The 24,542-nt window shown below is 40.7% G+C and overlaps 3 pseudogenes; 2 read left to right on the top strand and 1 right to left on the bottom strand.

Moving 5' to 3' along the window:
* LOC124979392 (myomesin-2-like) overlaps positions 1 to 24,542 on the top strand; it is a 347,584-nt pseudogene that overhangs the window by 242,886 nt on the left and 80,156 nt on the right.
* Positions 2,560 to 4,026, top strand: LOC124979586 (activating signal cointegrator 1 complex subunit 1-like; annotated as a pseudogene).
* Positions 11,087 to 12,192, bottom strand: LOC124981132 (ATP synthase F(0) complex subunit B1, mitochondrial-like; annotated as a pseudogene).

The following is a 24,542-nucleotide window of genomic DNA, read 5'->3' as shown; positions in this document are numbered from 1 at the left end:
AGGCAGGCCTTTCCTATTCTCCAGTGAGTTGATCTCTCCCAGGTCACTTAGGCCCACCTGCATCTGCACCCCATATAGATAAGGGAGGTTATGAATCCTATTTGGGAACTTTGCAACTAGGCTGAGATTAGGTGCCATTTTATAGGAATCACATAGAAAAATACTCAGAATGGAATGAGGGCACTCTGTGAATGCCAAGTCTTGACATAAGTGCCATGCTCTGACAATATGTCAGCAAAGCATGGGGGAAAGTTCAGCTGCTAGAGGTTGCCCATCAGAACCAAAAAAACATAGCTGTGATTCTCAGTATTCTCCTACCCTCCACCAAGGCCCAACAGTCTGATAGCATGGTGCAACCTTCTAGAAGGGCAGTTTGGCAGAAATAACCAGTATTTTAAATATGCAACATTTATTTTTCAGAATTCTACTTTTAGGAATGTATTGAACAGAAATAATCTGATTTGAGCACAAGACCTGCATAGGAGATGAGCAAGCTGGGATTACAGAAAATCAGAAGGAGTTTAAAAGTTGCCATCAAAGGGACTGTTTACAGTGGGCCTCCTGAAACATAAAGAAATTTTCTATACCTATAGTTGTCAACTGAGAATCTAAAAGTCACTTTAGCTTCTAATCCCAAGGAACATTACTATCCCCTTAGTTCCAATGACTAAATATGCATGGGTGGAAGTACATGCGTGATGCACATGGAAGGAGTGGTTTGGGATTGGTCCCCAGCTCTGTCTGGTCATTCATGAGTAAGAGTCTCAGCCACCCACTTGAACAGAGGAGAGGACCTGAGTGTGGATTTTCACCTCTTAGGCATATTTCTCCCTCACCTGATTTTTTAAAAGAAGTGTGATGCATTTTTGCATTTATTTTGCAACAAACAGAGGCAAGGTGGTGTGTAGAGTCCACCATGCTGTCTTAGGGTGGATGCAGTCCCTCCTGTGATGACCCCCAGCATCACGTGGCAGCAGTCCTGGATTGTAGCAAGTGGACCAGGCCTCTCGACCAGTCTCAAGAGAGTATTAAAAGGCACTGAAGTCAAGCATGGTGGAACCCGCCTGTAATCTCAGCAACTTAGAGAGACCCTGTTTCAAAATAAAGGCTGGAGTGTGACTCAGTGGTAGAACACCCCTAGATCCAGTCTTCAAACAAAAGGTTTTAAAGTTGATGCTCCTCTTGCTGGGATTGCTTTGGACAATTACTCCTCTGCTGTAGCACATCATTAAATTTTTGTGGAAACACAGGATGAGTGAGATGCTTTTTATCACTGTTTGGCCAAAGGATGGTAATCATGTCTCTAGGCACTATGGACCTGAGTGGGGCTGCTGCAGGCTACCTGGAACTGGAGAGAGTACCAGGGCCACCAGACCTCCTGGGCATTTCCTGACTTTGGCTCCAGCTGCATGTGTCTAGCAAACATGGCCCCAAGGCTTTTAGACCAGATTGGACAATGTAGGCCCTTCCAAGCAGGCAGTGTGCTGTTGAGAAGGTCACATACCCTGACCTTTCAGCCAGGCCATCTGGTCTAAAGCAGGATCAGTGCCAGATTCTCCTTGTCCAGCTCCTGTATTTACCCCAAGACTAAACTCCCTGAAGCACCGTGTGCAGAAATCCTGCCACAGTGTCAGCTTCAGTCCCCTAGAGAGGAGCAAGCTGATCCAAGATGAGCTCATGACTCCACTGCTTGTCCTCACAAGCCCTGAACCCTCCCTATGTGCCAACCTACTTCCAATAAATGAGCCCACACCACTCTCCTTTGCTTGCTGACTCCTACACAGAGCTAGGTGCTGGGGCACAGGCTGCAGGGACTCTGCAGCATGGAAAGAGGCTCACCAAGGGCCACTCCAGACTCAGAGCCAAGGATGTTGCCACTATGGGCTGTGTCAGAGGCTAGGGACAGCTTCTGCCTCCATGCAGGGGCTAGACAACTGGGGGGACTGTGGCCCTTGCTGGGTGAAATGGGAAGCCATCCTGGAGGAATCTGCTATCAACTGGCTGAAGAGCCCTGGTTCTTTGGAGGTGAGTTCAGAGAGCTCCCTGCACAGAGGTGAACCCACACCTCCCCACCATCCAACTGGGCCCTGCAGGCTGAAGTCAGGGACCTGAACTTCCAGTAACTGGTATTTACAGGGCAGCTATGCTAGGGGATGCTGTCTGTTTCCACTGCCCATGCACACACACTTAACTCATGTGACAGTCAGTGTTGGGATACCTGATATGTTCCATTGATTTGTTCTTATGACCAGAAAACCCACCAGCTCTTGGTTAGAACCAGGGTGCATATTGGCAGAAGACTGAGCTTGGCACTAATATTTTCCATGGTGCTGCAAGTTGGAAAGTTCCTTTAACCCATGAAATTTTTAATTCTGTGAACATAATAAAAACTCAAATGCCATTTGAATTTGAGTTGGCCCCTTTTCCATGGGAAGTGTATGCATGTGAATAAGTTTAGTAGTAAGAAAGGAAAGGGAGTTTTTCCATGCCTGCTGTGGCAGTCTCCTGTCTCCTCCATTTTTCTAGTCCGTGCAGGATTTCAATACAATATTATTTGGAGAAGGTGTCATGGAAGTTCTGTGCCCACAGCTTATAACAATCAATGGACAAAATTACAGGAAGAATACTATCCAAGAGAAGACTTACCAACATGAAGAAGACGATGGGGATTTCTATCAAGACCCAATGGAATATGCTGATGAACCCTGTGATGCCTATGAGGTAGGGCAGACCCCATAAGTATTCCCATCTACTGTGAGTGCTCGCAACCTGCTCCACAAGCATATATTTGGAAAGAGAGGGGACACTAGGAAGAAAATAGAAATGGAGACCAAAACTTCTATTAGCATTCCTAAACCTGGACAAGAGGGGGAAATTGTGATCACTGGTCAGCATTGAAATGGTGTAATTTCAGCCCAAATTCAGATTGATGTTCTTTTGGACACTTTTAGAAGAAAACAACCCTTCACTCACTTTCTTGCCTTTATCCTCAATGAAACTAAAGTTCAAGAAGAATTTCTGAATTTCCAGAAAGAAGTGCTGGAAAAGTGTTCCATGAATCATGGGGTTGATAACTCCATTTTCCAGAATTCCAAAAAAACTTCACCTAACTATTGGAATGTTGGTGCTTTTGAGTGAGGAAGAGATCCAGCAGACATGTGAGATGCTACAATGCTGTAAAGAGGAGTTTGGTACTGACATTTCTGGTGGCAAACCTTTGGAAATAGAGATGGCAGGAATAGAGTACATGAATGATGATCCTGGTATAGTGCATGTTCTTTATGGTAAAGTTCATATGAAAGATGGCTAGAACAGGCTGCAGGAATTGGTTGATAGAGTACTGGAATGCTTTCAGGCATCTGGACTAATAGTGAAAGAATGGAATGTAAGCTTGGGTGGGCTCGGCGGGCTCAACAGCGCAACCAAATGTAAACTCAGCAGGTCTCGGCGGGCACAGCTAGCAGCCAAATAAAATTCGACAGAAAAGTGGCTGAAGCAAGCTTTATTGGAAATTGGCTCTGGGGCGAAATTCCCAGATCCCCAGGGTATAGGGACTGGGAGAAAATCACACATGGCCCTGGCTGCCCAGGGTTTTTATAGACTAGAATGGGAGGAGGTTTTGTTGAGTGACAGGGAGGTGTGAAGGGTCAGTGGAACTTTCCATCCACCTTGCTGCGAACTTTCTGGTCACCTTTGGCGGGCTGGTCTTTGTTCTAGCTGCTCAGCTTTGCCCCCTACAGTCACCTAATTTCCGACCTAACATGGAATAGTGTGCAACTGCATACTACAGTCATGAATACTCTATTCAGGAAAGATCCCAATGCTGAAGACAGGTACAATCTCTACACAGCAGATGGCAAATATATTATCAAGGAAAGAGAGTCATTTGATGGCCAGAACATTTTAAAGTTGTTTGAGAACTTCTACTTTGGTTCCCTAAAGCTCAATTCCATTCACATCTCTCAAAGGGTCACAGTAGATGGCTTTGGAAACTATGCTTCCTGTGGACAAATTGATTTCTCCTGAGGTAGACCTTGGGAAGCTGTGGAAACTGAACATCTCATGAGGGCAGCAGCAAGGAAACAGCAATATCAGCACACTGCACAGAAAGCAGGAAGAATGTCTGCCCAAGGCAGAGCAGCAGAGGGAGGAGTGTGCCCAGCATGGCTTTGCCAGATGTCCCATCAGTCCTCCCAGGTGCTCTGCTAGGGAGCTCCAGTCCTCCTCCCTCATCACATTCTTTGTCCCTCCATGTCCTCACCTTCCTCCTTCCTTCATTCCTTAATCTTATCTTGATTCTTATTTTCTGTTCTTTGAGCCTGCTTCTCAACTCTGTGTGTCAGAGTAGCTACGTTGTGAGGACTGCATCTAACCACCATCAAGGATTTATCAGCGGGATTGCACAGGTCATTTGTGAATAAATGCACTTGCCAAGTTAAAAAAAAAAAGAAAGGAAAGGGAATTTAATTTTCTCTCTACAGAGAGAGAAATGAAATTTATTCAGCTATATTCACTACTTAGCCAGAGTGAAAATTCAGTGAAGAGAACACAACTCCTACAGTTCTTGAAATGCAAATGGAGATCTGATTGCTATATATACTGCAGACTTCATCAGGCAGGTCTGCCTGCCTCTGTGTGACCTGTATGAGATTGAGATATAACTTGGATTAGATAGGTGCAAAAGTTTAGGATCCTGAGAAAAAAAAGATCCTAATCAGGAATTTAGGGGAAATCTCTAACTTAAGATGGGGAAGTTACTCTGAGCTTCCTAGTTTAAATATGTATGTTCCTGGCATGGTTTCCAGCCCTCCAGAAACAGCATGGTTTCTGCTACCGGGTGAGGGTGATGGGAAAGAGCAGGGTGGAAAGGCCTACTGAAAACAAGGCTGCTCCCTGCCCAGACATGGATGCTCCCTGCTCAGGCAGAGCCCCTGAGGGTCAAGCCTCTATATGAGAGAAGAAATAACATGGGGATTGGAAAGCACAATGGGAGGCTATGGGAATTTAGTTTGGACTGTAATAGAAACTTGCTTTTATTTGGACCAAGATGTTGACTTATGGACATTGGGAGATTTAATCAGCAGATTTAATCATGCTATTAAGAACTTTAAATATAAGAGTCAGAAATATTCATCCTCCAGGACCTCTTTGTCTTCTGGGAACATATTTAAAAAGGTTTTAGTAATTAGCCTTAAGTAGTTTCGTATGGACAAAGAGATACTGAAAGGTGGGTGCAAGTTTCTATTCAGAAGACTGGAAGGCATTCAGATGTAGAGGAAGATGAGCTAGCATGGGATCTCTGTAATTTACATTTGAAAGGTCTTGCTCCAGTGCCTCACCTTGCTCCTAGGAAAGAACTTCAAGTCACAAGACAGAATTCCTACCTCTGTTAAAATGGCAGTGAAGGAATTAACAAAATTCTGATTATACTCTATTTTTGAGCAAAATGATTCTCAAAGTTCTGAGGGACCAAAAAGAACTCATGTGTCTAATCCTTTTACAACATTAAGGGAGTTAAAATCTGCATGCTCTATGTATGGAGCAAACATGCCATTCGTACTAAGCCTCTTACAATCCATATGTAATGAGGCCCTACCATGGAATGATTGACTCCAGCTAGCTACCTCCTACCTTTATGAAGGTGACAATTTAAAATGGAAATCCAATTGGATAAAGCATTGTTCTTGTTCAGATCAGGCAGAAATTAATAAATTGAATGGAGTTCAGATTACCTTGGCTATGCTTACCAGTTCAGGACAGTTTGTTGATTTGGGACAAAAATTGACTTATGATTTGAAAACTTATGCTCCAAGAAGTGCATGTGCACAAAGAGCATGAAGAGACTTACCTCCCCAAGGAGAGAAAGTTCTAGACCCCAACTAAGTTTGGCAGGGTCCAGAGAAAAATTTTTCAACTACCTTTGAGACTTTAGATTATTGGCTTTTCTAAATGCTAATAAAGCTTACAAACAACAGAAACGTTTAATGCCTTGCAACAACCAATGCAATTTACCCATTTTAGGAGTTCAAAAGTCAACTGCCTATTCCAAAACCTTGTAATAATTAATAAAGCAATTTCCCTCCACATAGTTCTGTAGTCCTTAATCCATGTACTCTGTTATCTGAAATTCCAGCTCCTGCTTGGTTTACAATGTTAGATTTAAAAGATGCCTTTTTCTGTGTAGCCTAGACTCTCAATCACAATATCTGTGAGTCTTTGAGGAACCAGAGAGTGGATCTAAACTAATCTGGGCAGTGTTGCCTAAAGGATTTGAAGATAGCTCTTACCTGTTTGGACAAACCCAAGTTAAGGACTTAACAAAATTTAGAGATAAAACATTATGTAGATGACATCCTTTATGTGCTACCACATAGGAGAATATCAAGGTCATTACAGAGGCTTCCTAGGGATAACTGGATACTGCAGGCCTTGGATTCCTGGGTATAGGGAATTAGCTAATCCTCTTTACAGCCTCCTTAAAAAACTTTACACCAAGGAACAACTGCCCTGATGTTGGAACCAAAACAAACTAAAGGCTTTTAAAATATCAAAAAGGAACCTTACTTCAAGCCTCTGTTCTCAGCTTACCTAAGAAACAAGATTTAACCTGTTTGTCACTGAGAGGAAAATAACCCTACAAATATTCACCCAAGACTGCTGGATAGGCAGCCACGGACAAATCAGGTCAATAGCCAATGGCAATCTCAGTAAGGAGCTTAGCATAGTAGCTACATTCTGAAAAGTATTGGAAAATAAGTTGTCATAATTTTCTTTGACATCCAAACCTGTCCTAAAATAAGAAATGGTTAAAATGCCCTTGGTATCAAGTTTTTGCTAGAACCACTAATCTCTCTCTCTCTTAGCTCCTTACAGATCTCTGTGAAGGCTTACATTGAAATGTAAATGGAGAAGCCTGCAGGCTCAGTAGGAGGCCAGTCTCAAACCTAAGAAAAAAATTAGAAAAGGAAAGAGTGACTTTTACCTGAACTCCAACTAATCTAAACTAAAAAATAAATTGTATGGTGCTTTATTAAAATAATTAATGGCTATGTCATTTCTCCAGGATGCATCTTTTTTCCCTTACATTCTGTATTTTTTGAGCTCTGATTTTTCTTGATCAGTTCTGTTTTTTATTCAACTAGAGTTTTTGATCATCTGTTAAATTGTGATGGAGATTTACCTATGAAAAGCTACAAGGCCTTTGCTTTTGTGTTATGTGTATATCATGATGTTTATGTATATGTGACTAAGTATCATGTACATGATATCTAAATTGACATAAATAATGAGCACTCATGAATTAAAATTTTAAAAATGGATCCAAATACCTTTAATTCATATGATTTTAAAAGGTTCTTTTTGAATTGGGTGAACAAATGAAAGTAAAATGTCTTTAAAATTACTTAACGCAAAAGTCTCTAGATAGTCAAACTAATAAAATGTTGCTGTCTGTAAAATGTCTAATATTAATTGTTTCTAGGACTTTTCTTCAATAGGAAAGATATGACAAATCCAGTTCTATGCACCTGTCTGATATTTTGTTTTTTTACAGTAAAATTAGTATATTAGATTTGACATGTATGGGATTACTCAAATGTGTTTGTTAGAGACATCTGATTAATTTACAAAAGTTAAAATGCTAACTGTTTAATAATATCAAGTATTCTTAACTCCTTAAATTCCAGGGGGTAGCATACTTAATTATTATTGGTGTTTTCATAGATGGGCAAGTAAAAAGATTTTAAAATTTCTTTATATCATCACTAAAAACAAGGTTACTAAGAGTTAAGTTCTAACAGGTACAATTCTATATACTAAAGGATCCAAATGTTTCAACTGTGTTTCAGTTAGAGTACTATATATACCGTAAGTTATTTTATCTTATTAAAAAGGAGTAATTTATCTAAATTCAGAAATTTCATAAGAGTTATTCCAAAATGTGAACAAAATAGGGGTCAACAGACAGGAAAGAGAAAAATTAAATGTTCTAGGTATGTAAATATATTTAGTAGAAGGAAAAAATGTTTCTGGGTAGGAATGTCTTTGTGTGATGAAATACATGAGGATTTTAGTGCTAAGAAAGGCTGTGTGTAAATAAAGGGCAAATTTCAACAAGTTTGTGTGTAACTAAGTTGGTAATATGAATGTGAGACAATGAGTTAAAGCTATTTAAGTTTTTTCCTAAAGGCAAATACTAATGTACTGATATAAACCAAAGATTCCATATGTTAAAATGACAAGAATTTCTTTAAAACACTAATTTACTCTCAACATTGTGTCTGTCTAGTTTTATTCTTTAGAATGATTAGTCTTAAGAATTAGGGTTTGTACAATTGTAGTTAAACAACAATAGTTAGAATATTATACTATATTACAGAGTTTAAATTTGTTTAAAAAACTAAACTGTATTAATATAAAAATATCGAGGAAATTGTGGAGCGGCCACTCTTCTTTGTATATTAAATATATTCACATCTTCCATGTATATACAAGTCTTATAAGCAGAAAATTCATCAAGCTGCTGCTCTCCAAATTAAACTTGTCTGTATGGTAACTTTAAACTTATAAGAATAGTACATTTTATTGGGGATTTATCTATATCATTTAATGTTTGATAACAGGACCTGTTATCAATAGGATGTATGTAAAATTTTATGTTACCTTCTATACTGGGATAAAAATGTAAATGTATTTCTAAAAGTGAGAGGCTGATTTGTTTAAAGATTAATACTGTGAAACATGAAAGCATTTTGCCACTTTGCTACACAAAAGGAAAGTTAAAAGCTCTCTCAGTCTCTCCTTGATTCATGTTTTAGATGTAATGTCATATTGTGTTGACTGTTGTTCATGTAGACTCAAGAAAGAATGTATGTAACCTTTGTAAAATGATGTTTAAAGAGAGGCAAAGATCAACTTCAGAACTAGAATGCTTAGGATTTGTGAAGAGTCCCATAAATATGGCTCTGCCTTTCATGTTACTTCATGTTAGAATGGCTCCAAATTAAGCCCAACTTTTGCTCATTTAAAGTTACATTCAAAAGACTGTTTTTTTTTTTTTTTTTTTTCTTGTTGTTTTTGTAAAATTACTGTGATCTCAAACAGGGGAGCCAAAATTCAAAATAACTATTACACAAACTAAATATGTTTTTACTGTTGTTAATTCCATTTTGTATTTTCCTTGTAAGCTCTATAACTGTTGCCTGATTAATGTTTTGCAGAAGTACTGCTTCATGAACAAGTCACCTAAATTAAGTTGAAGTAATAAGGCATTACCTATAGGACAGAGAATATAATATAGACTCCAATTAAATAAAAGGGGATAAATAACTATAAAGTTATAGACTTTGAAGTTAAAGCCCAGTAATGTTACTTTATGATTGGTGAGACTGGCTTGCTGGATGTTTAAGACCAAGCTTAGATATCAAGACAAAAATAAAGGGGCCAAGAAAACCAGTAGTTGGCTCTTGCCCTCAGAGTCAGCTTGAATCCATGGAACAAGAGAACTTGTTTAAGGAACTTTGCAATTCTTGGCCACATGACCTCCCCATCAGGGAGATTGATGAGACCACTAGAAGAAGAAAAGCCAATCAGTGCACCTGCTGCAGAGGAAGGTCATTGGAAAAGGGAGATATCCTGATTTTTCCAAGGGAAGCCACCTCATCAGGGAGACCCTATCTAGTGAATGTCACTAAAGGAGCTAAGAAGCTGCTCTCAAGCTCCCCACAAATGACTCCTGTGGGAACTCAGCTGACTCTTAAGAGACAGGAATAGGTCAATTTGACCAGCTTGGTCTTAAACACCTAGCAAAACTGTTAAAACCAAAACATAGCCATTCTTGGGCATTTGATAAAGAAACAATAGAAATGTAATTTAAGATGTACACTTGTGTTAGTCCCCTAGAATAAGTAAAGACTGGAGGCTACGAATACTCAACATGTTATTTCTCATTGTCTAGCTGCTTTTGCAGTATTAGACTGTCCATTACAGATCAAAACTGATAATTCTCCATCTTTTACTAGTTCTTCTTTTCAACAGTTTTGCCACCAATTTTATAATAAATATGGAACAGGTATTCCTTGTAAACTCAAGGCCAAGTCATTGTAGAATGAGCTCATTTATCTATTAAGCTACAATTATAAAAACAAAAAGGGGTAGATAAGACCCCACAAAATAAGCTTAAACATGCTTTGTTTGTTTTAAACTTTTAAAATTGTGATTCAGAAGGTCACACAGCAGCCAAGAGACATATGTCTTCTGCCATGATAGGTTCATTGGGTCTAGTTTGGTGGAAGATTTACAAACAGGACAGTGGAATGGATCCAGTAATAATGTGGGGTAGACGTTATGCTTGTGTCTTTTCAGAAGGAGCATTCTGCCCTATTTGGGTACATAAACATGCCATCAAGCATGGGGGACCTGAAGCCAAGGTTTAAGTGGTTGAAGATCTAAGCAGAGACATCAGCCCTGATCTTCAGGAAGAGTCAGAAGTCAATGAGAAGAAGGAGAAAGAAGAATCAAGTGAACCAAACACTCCATGTGCCCTTGTGGGGATAAATGAGGAATCTGATTTAACAGGCTTAAAATATGACTGAAAAACAAGAAGTTAAATCTCCAATCTCAATGTTTGTAGCCATGTTAGCTCTATTGAGCTCTCAGGTAGCCATACCCTCAGGAACAAGAGCCAGGACCTCAAAGCAGCTCTCAAAACCAAGATCCAGAACCTCAAAATAGATGCCCATAATTTGCATTTTAAATAATATTAATAAGGGGGAGATGTGGGAAGCCATCCTAACCTAGCAGAATCAGGCAGTTTCCTGTCTAATTTCTCTGAGAGAATGGCTCCCCTAACTCCACCCTATCCTGTCCATCACAAAAGAAGCTTGCCCCCTTTACCTATCTACAAATAAAAGAGAGTTGGCTACTCCAGGTTGTTGTTATTAGAGGTCAGAACTAGTATAGCCAGACCCATCATGCCCTGTCTCATTTAAAAATAGTATTGGCTCTTGTGTGTTTGAGTAGATAAGTTTTTGTGTAATTGAGTGATATATGGCCAACACCATCCTTTTGTAGCTAACCCTTTTCTCAGTCATGTCCCACACTTCTCCACCCAGTTTATTATGTGCTCTTGTTCCTTTTGATGCATCATGTTCTGCACAAAGATTTGATAATCCAGGTGATTCTTTACCTCCTTTTATACTTTATGTAGCCATTTCTTGTAAGTAACCTCCAAGTTCATAGCAGTATTATTCCTCTGGTCATCAAAAAGATAGTGGTGCTTCTGAACCAGTGCTTGCTGTGACTTCTCCAACTCAGTTGTACCATGGATTTGTTTGATGGAAGCCTGCTTTACCTCTTATAGTTGGGCAATATTTTGTTCTTCAAGATTATCAATAAATTCTTAAATAGAGGTAACATTTTTTAATTACATAGACAAGTAACCCTACTATTGATAGGGTAGAGAAGGTCTCTGGGATAATCACAAATATTTCTTTGGATATAAAATACAAGATAAGCCCAGTTCCAAGCATGTAGGGTCCTGTTACACCAGTTTTAGGATAAAGAAATTGAGAGAATTCTCCAGGGATCAGCACAAGACAAACTTTCCTCCATCTTCAGGAAGAGGCAGTAAAGGGGTAAAACATGACTTTCCTGTGTAAGAAATCCTAGTTGCCTGAATTACTCCTGGTCCTAAGCATGCTGCATTTCTGAGACTTGAGACCACTGTGGCAGTGGCAGGAAGTACCACCCATGAAAGCTTGGGCAGCAAATGTCCAAGCAGCAGGTTTATTGTCCCTGTGACCCCAAATGGAGACTCTTTTCAGGGACAGGAGGAAGATGACTACTTGGGTTTATATTTTTTTTAATAGGACATGGTTACTGTGGTAAAATGCATGTCCCATCTCATTTATTATCTTGGTCACTCTTTTGTTTGTGTGTGTGTGTGTGTGTGTGTGTGTGTGTGGGGTGCTGGGGATTGAACCCAGGGCCTTGTGCATGTGAGACAAGCACTCTACCAACTGAGCTATATCCACAGCCCCTCTTCATCACTCTTGAGTGTATATTTAGTGGCATAAAGCAGCACATCCTCAGGACCTCCTCATCTTCCCAGACTGAAGCTCCATCCCACTAACACTAACCCCTCCCTGCCCCTGTCCCTAGCACTCACCACCTACTGCCTGACCCCATGGACATGGCTTCTAGGGGTCTCAGAATGTAATTCCTGACTGGTATCACTTGGCATAGTTTCATGGTTCTTCCATGTAGTGATATGGGTCAGAATCTCATCCATTTCCACATGTATTTTCATACATGTTTATACATGACTTCTTGCTGACTGAAGCTTTATTGGTATGCACTGTTCTTCTTTGTCCCAAGTAATATTTTTCTAAAATTTTTTATTTGTTTTAATTAGTTATACATGACAGGAGAATGCACTTTGAAACATCATATAAAATGGAGTATAATTTCTCATTCTTCTGGTTATACATAATGTAGAATCCCACAGTTATATAGTTATATATGTACATATGTACATACAGTAATACTGCCTGATTTATTCTGGTATCCTTCCTATCACCTATCATCCCTTAAATCCCCTCTACCTAAAGTAATCTATTCTTCCCTATATCCCCCATTTATTGTGAATGAGTTTCCAAAAATCAGAGAAAACATTTGATCTTTGGTTTTTTGGGTATGGCTTATTTCAGTTAACATGATATTCTCTAACTCCATCCATTTACCAGCAAATGCAAGAATTTCATTCTTCTTTAAAGCTGAGTAATAGTCCATGATATATATATATATAAAAACTTTCTTTTATCTGTTCTGTTGAAGGGCATCTAAGTTGGTTCCATAGTTTAGCTGTTGTGAATTGAGCTGCTATAAACATTGATGTTTTTCAAGTAATTTATATATCCTGGAGACTAATGGTTTATCTGAGGTGAACATGGCAAAAATTTTCTCCCATTCTGTATGCTCTCTCTTCATGTATTGATTATTTCTTTTCTTGAGAAGGACCTTTTTAGTTGGAATCCATCCCATTTATTGATTCTTGATTTTACTTCTTGTGCTTTAGGAGTCTTGTTAAGGAAGTCAGATCCTAAGCTGACATGATGAAGATTTGGGCCTACTTTTTCTTCTGCTAGGCACAGGGTCTCTGGTTTAGTACCCAAGTCTTTGATCCACTTCAAGTTTCACATAGGGTGAGAGATAGGGGTTTAATTTCATTTTGTTTCATGTGAATTTCCAATATTCCCAGCACCATTTATTGCATAGGTTATCTTCTCTCCAGTGAATGGTTTTGGTGCCTTTGTCTAGTATGAGATAACTGTAGCCTTTTTTGATCTGAGAACCATTGTGTCTGTCATTAGTATAACTGCCCCTGTTCTCTGAGGGTTACTACTTACTGGATTTTTTGTATCCCTTTGCTTTCAACCTGTTTATGTCTCCAGATCTATAGTGAGTCTGAGGTTAGATTTGTGACTCAGTGGTGAAGTACATGCTTGGCATGCACAAAGCACTGGGTTTGAGTTCCATACTGGCAAGTGAAAAAAAAAAACATATTAAAAAGTAAATGAGTCTCTTGCAGAGAGAGCATATAATTGAATCATGGGGGGACATATTTCTTCCATTCTGCGAATCTCCATGTTTGGACTGGAATGTAATTCATTTACATTTAAAGTAATTGCTGATGAAGAAAGATTTATTTATGTTATTTTGCTATTTGTTTCCTATAAGCCTTCTAACTTTAAGTCCCTTATTTTGTGCACTGAGTCTTCTTTTAGTTTAGTTGATTTTTTTTCCTATGGCAAATGATATTCATTTCCTTTGGATTATAGTCTTTTTTTCCATTTGTGATTGCCCTGGGGACTGCATTTAATATCCTGAAGTTATAACACTCTAGTTTGAATTTGTATCACTTCAACTTCAACACCATACAAAAACTGCTCCTTTAGAGCTTTGTCTTCATCCTCTTCCAGTTATTTCACAAAATTACATCTCCATAACATCATTAATTTTTAAATTTATTAATCTCTTAAATCATGTAGAAAATAAAATGTGGATTTACAAGCTAAGGCTACAGTACTAGTAACTCTTGGAATTTTCTTTCTCAAGTGTGTTAGTCTCTTAAATCATGTGGAAAACAAATTGGAGTGACACATTGCTACAATAACACCACATCATAACTGCCCATGCATTTACCTATACTGAGGCCCTAACTTCTTCAAACAGCTTTGACCTGCATATTCCCCTGAATATGTCTTCCAGATAGATCTAATGGTAACAGGCTCCTTCAATTTTGTTAAGCTGGGAATGTCTTAAATTTGTCCATACTTTGGAAGGGCAGTTTTTTAGGATATAGGATTCCTGGTTGTCAGTATTTTTTTCTTTCGGGCCTTTGTCTATGTAGAGCTCACTACCTTCTGTCCTCCTAAGGTACAGAAATCTGCTGAGGATCTAATTGAGGCTCCCTTGTATGTAATGAGTACATCTCTCACACTGTTTCTGACAGTCTCTCTTTGTCTCTAGCTTTGTTCGACTATGATACTTCAGAAAGAGTCTCTTTGAGTTCATATTAGAGTTCACTGAGCTTCTTCTATCAAATGTGGGGAATCTTCAGCCACTGTTCTTCAAATAATCCTTCTGACCATTTCTTTCTCTCTTCTCCCTGGATCCTTACCATACAGGTATTGGTATACTTGATGGTGCCCCGTGGGACCTCAAAGCTCTGTTCACTTTTTTCCAATCTGTTTTCTTTCTGTCCCTCAGACTCAATAATTTCAATGATTTTATCTTGAGTTTTGCTGCTTCTTTCCTCTGACTGCTCAAATCTGCCTTTAATTCTCTCCAGTAAATTTTTAAATTTCAATTATTTCACTTTTCAGCTTCAAGATTTCTCTGGTTTCCTTTAGGTTTTCTCTTAATTGATTTTTTTTTTTGATATTCTCTTAATTGATATTAATTGATCATTTTTTTCATATGTCATTTTCTTAAGTTTCTCCACTTCTTTCTTTAGTTCCTCCCACAATTTTAAGACAATTTATTTGAGGTCTGTGTGAGGCATGTGTGCTATCTTGTATTTCTCAGGAAAGGGTTCTCTTGTTTTGTCTTTTTGCCTTTAAATGGACATATTGCCTGTTTCTTTGGATGTCTTGTGATTTTTTTGTTGATAATTGAATCTAATAACATAGTAATTCTGGAAATCATATTTCCCCTCTGTCCCCAGGTTTTGCCTGTTTTTGATCTGATGAGATTGTTGTAGACTATCTCTGTGCTAAGGAGCAGCCTAAGGTTTAAATTTAAGATCCTGTCAGGTATTTTTTGAGGCTATACTTTCCTTGAGTATAATGGTGACTTTCTAAGTTTCCCTGTTAATGTGGTTACTTTTGAATATCCTAGAATTTAAGTGATTGTCTCCAAAAGAGGGCAAAAGAGAAAAATGAAAGAGAGAGGAAAAGAAGGGGAAAAGGGGTCTTGGCCCTTTAAATATCCTAGAAAGTTCTTTCAACTGATGCTGTGGTTTCACAAGTCTGAAGAGGGATACAGCAGTGGTTGTCCCCCTATATTTTCACCTCAAAGACCAAAAGCAGTGGTTATCAAATCAGAATGCAGACTCCCAATTTATAGAGAAAATGGTTACTCTTGCACTCTCTGTCCCCCACAAGCTGTGTGCAAGGTGCCATGGGAAGATATACATGATTGTCTGCTCCAGAGATGGGAGTTGGTGATGGGTAGCTATTCCCATGCTAGGAACTGAAATAGACCAAAATTAACATAATAAACCTTCTTCTGGAAAAGCAGAATTCCAAAATATTTATGTTAGATATTACCACTGTGCTTGTTGTTTAGTGAAGGGTCAAACTTCTGGTGCTTTCTATTTTTCATCTTCTGGAACAAGCATTAAAGGTTGGAAGAATGAGTGGAATTCAGGAGAATGGAAAGGAGAGGGGAAGAACGTCCAGGTAAGGGGAGCCACTTCAGTTTGGATGCAGCCAGAGACATGACCATGGGAGCAAACTGTATCTAAGGACCTTAGATATAGTACCTTATCCAGTTCTGATAACAACACAGTGAAGTGGTGGTTGTTGCTGTGTGCCAGAGAATGGTAATGGTGTTGATGGTGATGGTGGTAGAACTGATTCTTTTGAGGTTGAGGATGTGGTGGTTGTAAGGAATCCCACGAAAACCATGCCAGACATGGGAAATCACATAAGAGGGTTTATTAAGCAAACAGAGTGTCTCCCTGCAGGGTAAGAGAGAAAATGAGACAAAAAAGAAAGGGAAAGAGAAAAGGCGCATGCAAGAAAGAGTGGAAAAGTGAGGAGGAGAAAGAAAGCAAGTGAGTAGGAGAGAAAAGCAAGAGAAAAGATTGTGGAGTAGCTACCATGAAGCAGTTGAATTCCACTGGGCTAACAGGGGACCAATAATGGAGAATGATCCTTGCAAGCTGACTGATGAACCAACAGCTGGCTAGGATGTTCACAGACTGACAAGTAGTTGGGAGGCAGAGAAAATGGCTACAGTGGAAAGGACAGGGAGAGCAGCTTTCAGACTGACAAGCTAGGTTGTGATGCAAAGGGCAGGGGAGCAGCTTTGTATTACATTCTCCCATTTCTGTTTTTATAAGAAAATCTTTTGTTCTCCAGTTCTTTCCTGCCTTATCTCTCCTTCCTGCCTTAGTGACTAGGGCTGGTTTTGCAGGTAAGATGTTAAAAAGTCCATTCTCCCAGGGGCAGTCTTCAACTCCCAGACTTCCAGAGGCAGATGGTTTTCATGGACTTCATTTCCTCAATTTGACTGATCCCCTATTTCTACACTAACTGCCTGTCCCCAATTCTGGCTTCATTCACCCCTCTAATTTTAGGAACTCCCTTACTACTGTAGAGAAAGGGAGGTGATGACCATTCTGGCTTCTTCAAGCTGTAAGGGGGCAGCATGGGGCAAGCAGTTTTGAGTTTCCATTTTAGAAATTGGGTTAATTGAGTGGTCCATGGTAGAAGTCTGATTGGGGAAGAGCAGTTTGTAAAGGCATCTGGGGATGGGTGCTTCTATGAGAGAAGAACAAAAAGACATGAGTATTGAAATGAGATTAGTAGAAGAAAAATGTTGCAGAATCTGGAACATGCCAATGAATATCATGAAGATGACAGAAGTCAATAATTCCTCACCAGGGGGTGGAAGAACTGAGTTGTTCCCATAACAAGGCCTAGCAAAGGCTGGAGAGGACAAGGCCTTTATTTGGTAACTTCAACATTGTCTAGGTTATCAGGAATGTAAACACAATATTTAGTAGAGATACTAGCAAACATAGATTAAACCTACCTGTGTCTGTAGGCCTTAAACTGATTAAAACTTCTGACTCTGGCAGTTTCTCTTGATAGTTATCAGGCACATTTGCCTAAGACTCTCTCTTTTGTAGCTTTTAGTCTTTATTCTAGTGGGCTAACACAAGTGTACATCTTAAGTTACATTTAAGTATTATTTCTTTTAAATGCCCAAGAATGGCTATATTTTGGTTTTAACTGTTTTCCTAGGTGTTTAAGATCAAGCTGGTCAAAGTGACCTGTTCCTGTCTGTTAAAGAGTCACATAAGAGGGTTTATTAAGCAAACAGTTAAAGAGTCAGCTGAGTTCCCACAGGGGTCACTCATAGAGAACTTAACAGCAGCTTTAGCTCCATTAGTGCCATTGGTTAGGCAGGGTCTCCTTGATGAGGTGGCTTCCCTTGGAAGAATTTAGGGGTGTCTCCCTTTTTCCATGACCCTCCTCTGTAGTAGGTGCAACTAGTGGCCTCATCAATCTCCTTGATCAGGAGGTTGTGTGACCCACCCAGAGTTGCAAAGCTCCTTAGAGAAGTCCTCTTGTTCCCTGGGTTCAGGGTGACTTTGAGAGCAAGATCCAAATATGGACATTTCTTGACCTCTGAATTTAATCTCAATCTCTAAGTTTGATCTTAACCATCAAGCAAGCCAGTCTCACCAGTCATAAAGTAAGAGTACTGGGCTTTAACTTCAATGTCTATAACTTTACAGTTATTTACCCACTTTCATCTAATTGGGGTCTACATCATCTGTCCTGTAGGTGATGGCTTTTCAAGATAATCTATGGTGTACTCCTGCAAAATATCAGGCAACTATTAGAATTTACAAGGAAATACAAAATGGAATCACCAACAGCAAAACAGTTTGTGCAATAGCTATCTTGAATTTTGGCTGAGTTATTCATTATATCCCCTGTTTGAGATCACAGTAATCTTTACAACAAACAACAAACTTTTGAACACAACTTTAAATGAATTAAAGTCTGGCTTACTTTGGAGCCATTCTAACATGCAGCCGGGTGAGACAGAACCTTATCTCATGTAAGGTGGGGTTTTTCACAAATGTCAGATAAAATGTTCTAATCCTGAAGCTAATTTTTCCTCTTTTGCCATGACCAGCATGACCAAATTCTCAAGTTCAGTGAGGGGCAAAGGAGTATTAGAAAATAAAAGTTTATAAACACAGATTTTAAAGATTAAGCTGAGATCAGAGGGAGCTCTGTTCTCTGATGGAAATGCAGATCTAAAGAGTTATGTCAGCAATCTTTATATATGTATGTAAGCATTATTCTTTGTTTTCAGGAAAGTTACAGAGACTAGGACATTAACATAACTTTTTTTCAGAGCTGCTAAGTGCAATGTTAGGAGCTCTGTGTAGCTCTCAAGGAAGTCCACTGTCCAAAGTTACTGTAAGGTGGGCAGAAACCAGAGAAGGGAACTGATGAAACACTGGTTATCTAGCAAAAGAATTCCTTCCTGCCCAAGACCCGTGTACCTGAGATCAGTGTCAGAGCTGATAGGACTCCTATATAGAGCCTCCCCAGGGAGGCTACTGCCAGAGCAGTTAGGCATCTTGTGCCCCTGCCCAGGAACACTCCCATGCACCAGGTATGCCACAGTCATGAGGTCAGAGACACCAATCTCAGTCACTGTTGTCCCATTTTTGCTACTGCACATTACACTCTTTCTTAAATGTAAGAAGTTCTATATGAACATTAATTAACACAATTTAACTTTATATCTAAAACATGAATTAAAGAAAGGCTGAGAGCTTTTAACTTTCCTTTTGTGTGGCAAAATGGCAAAATGCTTTCATGTTTCATGATATTAAACTTTAAACAAATCAGGCTCTCAATAACTTTTAGAAATACATTTATATTTAGATTTATTTTGTCTCAGTGTAACAAATTTTACATATAGAACATTAAATGATGAGTTTAAAATTACCATTACAGACAAGTTTAATTTGGAGAACAGCAGCTTGATAAATTTTCTGCTTCAAAAGGCTTGTATACCTGGAAAATATGGACACATTTAATATAACAAACACGTTTGAGTAATCCCATACATGTCAACTCTAATTCTCTCATCTTATTGTAAAAATACCAAGATATCAGACAAGTGTAGCAACAGTATTTGACGTCTCCTTCCTGTTGAAGAAAAGTCCTAGAAAAATTGATGTTAGACATTTTATAAACATTAATATTTTATTAGTTTGACCACCTAGAGACTTGTGAGTTAATTTTAAAGACATATTACTTCTATTAGTTTACCCAACTTAATTTGAACCTTTTAAATCATGTGAATTAAAAGTATTTGGATCCATTTTTTAAATTTTAATTTTTATGCATGCTTATATTTAACACAAAAGCAAAGGCCTTGTAATGTTTATCTCCATTGCAATGTAACATGTTCAAAAATAACTCTAGAGTTGGATAAAAAGAACTGATCAAAAATCATTAACCTAGGTATGTAGGATCAAAATTGTGAGCTAGCATTTAAGAAAAACAAGAGTCCTAGAAGAAAAATGATAATGGCCATTAATTATAGCAAGAGAAAATGAGAAAGGGAAGGGCAGAGAGAAGAGGTAAAAGAGAAAGAGAAGGGCAGAGAGAAAGATAAGTTGTTCTCCCAGGAGAAATTTAAAATGGACACTTTTTTCCTTTTCTTGGGTTTGAGACTGGTCTAAGATTTAACTGAGATCTGAAAGGTGCTAACAGGTTCCTGGTTAGTAATCAACTCAGGTTTGGATGCACAAAATTGTGAAACATTATCTCCCACTACTTATGAGAAATGAGGCTGCTATATGATACTCCTTACTGGGACATGCCACTGATGGTTGGGCTGGTTACTCCCTCCACACTGGCCTATACAGGACCATGTGGCAGGAGGACTAGGTGGGCTGGGTTGGGCTGGGGAATGGAACCAGAAACAACTGAGTCAAAGTTGGAGGAGGAGGGATTAAGAGGGGGAGAAGAAGGAGGCGTTCGAGTTTGCAGGAAGAGCATAGAAGTGCAAGAAAGAAGAGACTTGAAGATAAGGAATCCCTTTCCATCTGCCCGCTCGCTCACGGAAGCTGTGTGCCATTATGTAGCCATTTTGGATTGATTATCTAAAGGGTACTGTGACCAAATATAATCAAGTTTTGATGGCTTTAAGCCGGGGGTCAGGCAAAGGATTCCCAGGGGTGAATCTGCCGGAATGGAGGACCCAGATCCCATGGTGGAGACTGATACAGCTGAGTCTGTGACCAGGGCGTCCCGAGGCCAGAGTAGTCGACTGGAGATGAGAAGGCAGCATATAGATGGTGTCATCACACAAACATCAATGTGAGGCCAGGCAAAAGCCGAGAAGAGGTGAGGACCTGATGTCAGGGTTTTCGAGTGCGAGCGCAAGACGAGCCTCAACCATGAGAGAATCTCCACCATAAAATCAGGAATCCACCTGGCAGATAAGACCAACTACAGGGGACAGCCATAAATATAAAAGTTGTGGCTGAGGGTACCCCCACACCTCAGCCCCCTTGAGAGCCCCGGACACTTGATGGTCACTTCTCAGGTCAGCAGAGGTGTGTTTAAGTGGTCTAGAGTGGGGACCTGTCTAAGGGAACTCACCAATCTGGAGTCCAGTGTTGCAAGCAAAAAGCTGAGGGTCTGGGTGAATAGAAGGTGGGGCTGTGTCTGGGGGTCACTGGGGTGTCAGAGGGGTTTCCGCTTGCTTAAGAGACAGTGGAAGGACCCATCTGAGTCGCGGCACCAATGTAAGGAATCCCACAAAAACCACGCTGGACATGGGATATCACATAAGAGGGTTTATTAAGCAAACAGAGTGTCTCCCTGCAGGGTAAGAAAGAAAATGAGAGAAAAAGAAAGGGAAAGAGAAAAGGCATGTGCAAGAAAGAGTGGAAAAGTGAGGAGGAGAAAAAACACAAGTGAGTAGGAGAGAAAAGCAAGAGAAAAGATGGTGGGGTAGTTACCGTGAAGCAGTTGATTTCCACCAGGCTAACGGGACCAATAACAGAGAAGGATACTTGCAAGCTGACTGATGAACCAATAGCTAGCTAGGATGTTCCCAGACTGATAAGTAGTTGGGAGGCGGGGAAAATGGCTGCAGCGGGAAGGGTGGGGAGAGCAGCTTTCAGACTGACAAGCTAGGTTGTGATGCAAAGGGCAGGGGAGCAGCTTTGTATTATAGTCGTAGTGATGTTGGTGGTGATGGTGGTGATGGTGTTAAAGGTGGTGATGATAGTCATGGTGATGGTAATAATGACAGAGATTGTTCTAATGGTAATTGTATTAAGGAGATGATGGTGATGACGGTGACGGTAGTGCAGTTGGTGTTTCTGATAGTGATGGTGTTGGTGATAGTAGTGAAGGTTGAAGTGCTGGTGTTATTAATGAAGGTAACGATTATGGTGTTGGAGGTAGTAGTAGTGGTAAGGATATTAATGGTGGTGGAGATAGTGGGGATGATGTGGATGATGAGCTTGGTGGGGTCAAAGGCAATCATGGTGATTTTAATAAAAGCAGTGGTGGTGAAGGAGGTAAAGGAGCATGTTATTATTTAAGCAGCAGTTGGCATGAGTCAATGCTAGGTAGTGATTAAAGCCCAATCCTCAGGATCCTTAACACTTGAACTTGAACCCCAGATCCAACTCTTATTCTCAGCATGCTCACAACCATGTTAGTCATCTCAGTCTGTCTCACTTACTTACTCAGTGTGGTGGGGTCATGGGATTCATCTAAGGTGACTGGAGGGTAAATGAAATAAATATCACAATGAACTTAGCCCCGGAATGGCATGAATGCCTTCCCCAAGATTATGTGTTTACAAACACCATCCAAGACTGCCAGTCCTACTGGCTCTAATGTCTCCAGATTTTCATCTATTTCTGACTCTGTTCAGCTCTGGTGACCTCACCATAACCCACCCCCCATTTGCCCTGTAAATACACTTTCTTGGGCTGGGGGTGAGCCCAGAGGTAAAACAATTGCTTTGAATGTGCAAAGCCCTGGGTTCAATCACCTAACCTTTCAAATAAAATTTGTTTATTTCAATAAAATTTGTTTATTTCATAAACAAATAAATAAACTCTCTTCTGCCCCAGTGTAGAGGCAGCTATATGTAACTCTGATCCCTGCCTTCTGTGTGACTTCAGGGAACACAGTGCAGTTTGCCACAGGTTCCTACACTCTGCCCCAAAGGATGGTGAAGATCAGAAATGTTCCATCCAATATGCTCACCTTTGCCCACTCTTTCTAAAGGCCCCTCCATACCTTGCATATATGACCACTTAGCTGCTGTTCTTGACCAAGACTGTCCTCCCAAACCTGTGTACACACACCACGTGAAGACGGGAAAGCCCATGCAAGCTAGACACTCTTGTGCCTCCCTCTTCCTATATCTAATTGGTCCCAAATTTCTTCCCACCCAGAATCACACCTCTACACTGTTGCTGCCAGGTTTGCCTTACAGCAGCTCTTGTCTGGCAGGGTGACCCCTCCTGCTTCTGTCTCTGTGCCACCACACACTTCTCTACTGCAGACACATGCCCTAAGCCATGCTGGCTCAGAGCCTCCCTGTGCCCCATTCCAGGGAATGGGATCAACTCCCTTTGTTCTGTGTGCTTTGAGGTCATTCTTTGGTCATGATGAAAAGATGGAAACCCAAATCCAGTGTGCCTGGTTCTAACCAAGCTCTGCTATGCCACTTACTCCCTGTGTGAACTCAGGTTAGTTAATTGATGTATCTTTATGTCATTTGACTTATATATGAATTGGGTCCCATGACAGTACCTACTTCCTAAGATTTGGGGGTGTAGGAGTGATACACACAAATCCTCTTAAGGTATAACTGTGCCCTGGTGCTCCCTAGAAAATGTCTATAGTTCCAACACAGTGCACACCATACTCACCTCCCATGTTTTGTCTGTTGGCTGCCAACGGACCCTCTTAATAGGGGTGGGAGGGGCTTCCTGGACTTCCTGCTGTCCAGGTTGTGCAGGCCAGATGTTCTGCTGTGGCTCTGACACCTGGATTAGAGCACTGTGATGAACACAGACTGTGGACTGGCCCACCTGAGGCTCCAGGCCCAGCACTGCCGTCTCCAGGGTGGGGGAATGCCTGCAGCATGCTACACTATAGCCTGCCAACCAGCATGCCAAGCAGCATCAAAGTTTCCATGGTTGTAATGATCAGGAGCAGTCTTGGTCCTCCAAGTCACTCCAAAGGTCCAATGAGTCATGGCATTTCAATAGCTTCAATCAGGACTCCAGGTCAGCAGCCCCCAGGCACCCTCCCTGTTTCTCTGCCTCCTGGCAATTTTTCCCACCCCCACTGTGTGAGCACACATCTAGAGGACTCTGGACCCTGGCAATGCCATAGGAGATCAGGACAGCCGTGTCTGCCCAGGAAACTTCATACAGTGCGGTTATCCATGTGGCTGGGGGGAAATCCCTCCCTCCCTGTGGACGAGGCATAAGGTGAGAGCAGCCACCAGACTACCAAAGGCCCTGAAGCTGCAACTGCACAGCCCACACCACAACACCTGCCCAAACTGAAGAGTCCTTCAGGCCCCCCACCCAGGTCCTCTGCCGACCCCTCCACAGTCAAGCCCCACTGCCTGGAGATAGGAGAATAGCTCAGAGCCTGGGAACACAGACTCTGATAATCAGTGTGCCCATCCTGGCCAGAAACCTGTTCCCCTGATTGATGCCTTTGTCTTCTCTGCAAATTGGAGGTAACAGCAACATCTATGAGGCCAGGTAGCTTGAGAAGCATGGAGTAATGTATGAAGTGTGGCTGGCTGAAGCTCTGCCATGTGTACTGTTCTTGCTATTGTTATTTCCTGGATGCAAAGAGCTGCAAAGGCTCTCCCTCTCTTCCCTTCTCCCACCTCCCTGTTCTGTCTTCTCCCTCCCCACCACCTCTACCTCTATCTTGCCAGTGTCCTAGCTGGACATGGCTCTACAGAGACCCCAACAGAGTACCTGCTCTCTCCTCATCCCATCTTGCCCCTTCCTTCTTCCCTCTTGTCCCCTACTTTCCTTCTTATGCTGTGTCCTGGGATCAACCCATCCTGGATATTGCCCTATCACATTCTACCAAATGGTCATGATATTCTTCTGTTCCAAGCTTGCTTTTTCCCACCCCCTCCAAAACCTAGTCATTTAACTACGCACCTGGCATTTGCAGATGCCCTATGGTGCCCCAGTCACACAAGCT

The sequence above is a fragment of the Sciurus carolinensis genome, chromosome 3 (assembly GCF_902686445.1).
Source record: "Sciurus carolinensis chromosome 3, mSciCar1.2, whole genome shotgun sequence".
Classification (NCBI taxonomy): domain Eukaryota; kingdom Metazoa; phylum Chordata; class Mammalia; order Rodentia; family Sciuridae; genus Sciurus; species Sciurus carolinensis.
This window is presented reverse-complemented; position numbering and strand designations above follow the sequence as displayed.